Consider the following 5,039-nt stretch of genomic DNA (forward strand, 5'->3'; position numbering starts at 1 on the left):
GGTGTCCAGACTCAGGCCCTGGGCCCTGCACCCTGGGCCCTGACCAGAGCATCAGCTGACCCTGGAGGACGGTGCGGTGGGGCGAGGGCGGGATGTGACCCCTCCTGGGAGGCTCATTGGCCAAAGAGGGAGGGAACCAGGGAGGCAGTTGTCCTCTTCCCACCCCCCTGGTTGCACTGGGGATCCCCTTCTGCCCCTGGCATCCTTCTTTACCATTTCTAGGGCCCGCGGTGGCTGAGACTGTGGGCCGCCCGCACGGGAGGCCTTGCACTGCCACCCACTCACAGCCACCGTGAGGGAATAATCCTCCCGGCTGTACGCAGAATTCAAGGATGATAATTGGGTCTGCTTCAAAACAGTAATCCCCACAGCCTTAAAACATGCAAAATAAAAATAAATTAATCACCCCCATCAGCATTTCACGGTACGTTTATAATTTTTTATTTAAATGCTTAATATCATAAAACAAGCTTGGCACGCAAGGGAAACTGTTGATTGCATCAGAAGAAATTTCTCTCTTTTAAGTGAAAGTAAATACTAATTAGGGCATCCCCAGAGAGGAAATTAAGATGAAGGAAGCAGGTCCCAAGTTGGCCAAACTGGGCAATTATTCCCTCAAAGGTGGCAACGCGTCATGATAAAGCCTAACGATTCCCGAAGTGATCCGTGGGACTGATTTATGGGCCAAAGCAAACACGTCGTCCCCCAGGAGGCCTGCAGGTTAGAGACGCCTGGGAGTGCGGAGGAGAGAGCAGATGGAGGGAGGCTCTGGGGTCCTCAGGAGCCCAGGAGCCCTTCCTCGGATGCGCCTCCTCCTAACGATGGATTTTCACCTACAACCCTTCCTCGGACCCCTCCTCGGCCACGCGCTCCACGGGAGGGACGGGCTGCCCACGAAGACCCATTGTTCCGACTCTGAAACGAGAGAAAGGGAAGCAATTAACATCTTGGCAGTGGGCAGACTCAACCACGCGTGACCACTTTTATTTAACTTCTCCCCCAAATGCAAGACTGAAAGACATTTATTAGTTCACACAAAGGGCATCTCTGAACAGCAAACATTCAATTATTTCAATGTTTACTGTTGCGAAAACTGCAAGAGAAAATGTACGTTCAGCAGACACACTCTGAAAGGTCTTCTGAAAATGAGGTTTTTCCACCATTTCGAAGGCACATCCTATAATTTTGTTTGTTAATCACTGCAACTCACTGGATGCAATATTAGATTTTTTTGTTTCTGTTCCTGCAGGCTCCCCCTCCACCCACACGCCCCCCACCCCGTAGGTCCTGGCCGTCTGGTCTGGGCTGGTGTCTCACAGTCTACGTTGCAATGCCTCACCACCACTGTCCCCAAATTAGGTATCAAAGCACCTCTGGGCAGGATGAGGCTCAATGACAAATGGAATTTGTGGAATATCTTCCAATTCGGAGCCCTTTTCTCCAAGAACACATGATAAAGCAGTTGCCTTAACAGCCGGCTTGGTGGCCTCCTTGCGCTCTCTGCGTCCTCTGCCCCACAACCTGGTGTTCCCACCAACTCACTCAGGGCTGGGCCAGGTGACTCGCTTTGGCCACTGAGATGCCAACAACTGTGATTCAAGCCAAAACTTGAGAAATTTCAAGCATTTCCCTTCACTCTTTGACCCTGGCCACCACCTTGAGCAAATATCCCAGGGTTTCCTACCAGGAAAAAACACGAAAGACTACTAGGGAGACACTCCTGTCCAGCAGCACTGCCCCCCACCCCCAAGCATCCCACGGCTGACTACAGACAGGACTCCCCCCCCCCCCGACAGCTGAGCCTGCCTTGGATCAGCATCACAGCCCAACAACTCACACACTCATAATGCACATTAGTTCCCTCCAGTTCTCAGGAGTTGGGACGGTTTGTTACACGGTGTCAAGGCTGCAGGTAGCTGAGACAAACATAACACACTGACCGATCATCAGGCACATGTGTCAGCCGTGGTGCCTGGTGCTTTACTGGCTTGGCCCTGGTCTGCCCAGTGACACCAAGATGCAGGTGTCATGACTCATATTTTCATAGACAAGGTACCTTACACGGTAGAGCTCGTGAACAGGAAAAACTGAGTTTGAACCCAGAGCAGCCTGTCCCCCAAGTCCCTCCCCACAGGCCACCAGCCTCCACACAGCCAGGCACTCCCCCTAAGCATAAACGGGTTGGCCAGTCTCCATCCATTCAGCTCCGCAGGCTCTGAACCATGCCTCTGAATCACTGTCACGTCACGCCCTGGAAATGTTCCCTGGAAATGCTCTAGGAACAAAACCACCTTGAGCGTCTAAAAGCAGACATGCGAGCTCGGCTATCGGTAGCGGCCCACCCGTGCTTCATCGTGTCGGCTCATCCTCCCATTATGTCGTGTAATAGGATCTCTCCAAACAGCCCCACACACCAGATACCAAATCCCCCCACTCATCCTTCGGGATTACAGGATCCCCGACTGTGGGGGAGTGGCTGTCGCCCTCCATTGCTAGTCTCCAAGCTGCAGTCACCCGCCTTGGGGCATACACAGAACGTGCCTGGGACGGATCGGATTCATCCAGTTGCTTTTGTTCTGAGTCGCTTCCCAGGCGGAGGCCGGCTACTTTGAGCTGAGCATGAACGTGGCTGCACTTGCCATGTTTCCCGACGGGGGGATGAGCTGGAAGCCATGCCAGGGCCGGCAGCTGGGCAGCCGCTCGGGGACCTTATCGGGCGTGGTAATAGATATGGTAAGTAAATACCTGTTGATGAACGAATAAAAACACGTATGTACGGGGAGATTCTAAGCACACATTTGCGTTTACCAGCGCTTCTCCACGTGGGCCGCCTATTAGAGTCATCCGGGGTGTCCAGAAAAATACAAATGACCAGACTCCATCCTGGACCTATTAAGCAGAGGAGCTTTAAGCCCAGCTCTTCGCTGACACCCGTGATGTGATGATGTCATCTCCCCCGGGGAGGTCTTGTATGGAGTCTCCACCGGAGGGTTCACCAAATGTCCTGTGAGTGGAAGTGAAGCCCCAGCCCCACCTGCCAACCACCAAGCTAAGTTCTGTTTTCCCTGCAGCTGTTCACACATATAAGGACGTTAGGGTGACAAATGAGCCGGGATCACTTAGACACGGCTTGAGGAGGGGCCTTCCCAACCCCTGTCGCAGCTGGAGACTGTTCCCCTACAGGTCACACATTGACTCGGCTTCTCGCCAGCCCCGAAGCACACCTCAAGGGCCTGGCTTGTGCACTCCCAAGCACAGGGGCCACCAGCCCCGCCCAGCCGGCCTCAGCAAGCTTGTAGGACCATTAGTCTCTGAGCAAAGCCACAGCCGGCAGGACACACCCACCCCCGACAGCCCGTAGATTGTGAATGTTGTCCCTTTCAGCCCAGTTAATGAAGCGTCCGCGTGATGCCAGCTTTCATCTGTCAGATAAACACCAGCAAGCAGGGTAGAGAGGCCAAGCCAAACTCTTGCTTTGAAGCATGAACTTCATGTAAATCAGGAAACAAGAATTGGTAGCTTTCTCTAGTGCAGACTCAATATGAAATCAGCTGACACTTGGTCCAAGCATCAGGGCCACTTTCATCAAATCAGAGATAGATGCATGGCTGTGCCCCCGACCAAGAGGCCAGAGGCTTCTACAGACATTGGGTGGCCGACCCCACCTGTGCCCAGGCAATCCGGCTGCTTGTCTCCCACACCGTGTGAACCAGCCAACAAGCAGCCATGTTAAACCACTAAAACAGCAATTTCCTGTGTTTCTGCGTAAATAGGAGAAAGGCTAGTCTGTTTTACTGGAAGTATCTTCCTTGGTTGGGTGTCCAGGGACCCAGCTTCTAGGCCCACCTTTGCCATTAACTTCCTCTAGGTCTGTTTGGTCACTGAAAATCCATGTCACGTTAGCTATCTGACCCATTTCCTCTCTGGGAAAAGAGGCATTGGGCTGCCAATCGCCCACATCTCTGAGTATTTACCATTTCGTGGATATAAGCAATTATCAGCGCTGCACAACCCTAGAAGGTACGGACTATCATTACTCCATTTATCAGTTAAGGACACTGGGGGCAGAGGAACGAACCATGCAACGTACAAGTGGAGACTCCAAGTCTGGAAGGATTGCTCAGGACTCCATCATTCCGCCTCCCTCCAAAAGCAGAAGACTCCTTCCAGCCGTAGGGCGCTATGACTCTGCCGTTGACAATCTGTCGTCTTACAACCTGCTCACTGTAGATGGCTCCTCTTCAGTGGCATTTGTACAAAGTAACATCTGAGCTGCCTCCCAGCCCACAAAGGCCTGCCTGTCACCAGACATACATAGAAGGACAGCCACTTGCTTCATTACATCCAAGGTCTTCTTTTTTTTTTTTTCCCAAGGTCTTCTTTATTCCCTGCAAGTTTTTTAATCTCCTCCTGCCAGCTGGATGAGGCCAATTGGCACTTAGCATCTATGTGCTCCTCCTTCTTGAGCCTTCTTGTCCTGCCAAGGTTGACAAGCTGAAAACTATGTTTCCCAGAATCCATACTATAGGGACCTGATGCTCAGGTGGCCTCCAAGGACCCCTTGAGGGTGCAACAGCCCAGAGGAATGAATTCCAGCAATTAAGTAAGCTTGGAAGCAGGTCCTTCCCCAGGTGAGCTTGCAGATGAGACCCAGGCCCTGGCTGGAAACCAAGCCAAGCCCACCAGGATGAACCCCAGATCTACAGGAACTGTGAGCTACTTTGATAAAAGCAGCAACAGGAATGAATTCACCTCGCATCCAGAGTGGCAGATGAGATCCAGTCCTGTCGATTGGACGCTCTCATGGAGATGTGGAAGAAAGAAGGGAGGTCGTCTTCTGGCTTCCCTCGGCTGGCTTCAGCCAGCACCTGTGTCAGGTCACCAGCTTGCCATTGCAGTGATGGTGGCAGTCAGGACATAGTCTGAGTATCCTCTTGGTTACAACAGTGTCAGCAGATTCCTGAGCACCGATGCCCCAACCAAGAGATCACAGTTCCCACGTGTTGTTGGGATCACTAGCTCTGTGGTGGCCTCCCAAT

The 5,039-nt window shown here is 52.4% G+C and overlaps 1 long non-coding RNA gene across 1 annotated transcript; it reads right to left on the reverse strand.

Moving 5' to 3' along the window:
- Nucleotides 1-417: 417 nt before the first annotated feature.
- On the reverse strand, nucleotides 418-4,533 carry LOC140618743 (uncharacterized). The gene is made up of 2 exons (XR_012018823.1): nucleotides 4,091-4,533; nucleotides 418-915 (listed from the first exon to the last, which is right to left on the reverse strand). It is a non-coding gene; the product is annotated as an uncharacterized lncRNA (long non-coding RNA).
- Nucleotides 4,534-5,039: the final 506 nt, after the last annotated feature.

Source organism: Canis lupus, chromosome 26, assembly GCF_048164855.1.
Source record: "Canis lupus baileyi chromosome 26, mCanLup2.hap1, whole genome shotgun sequence".
Taxonomy (NCBI): Eukaryota; Metazoa; Chordata; class Mammalia; order Carnivora; family Canidae; genus Canis; species Canis lupus.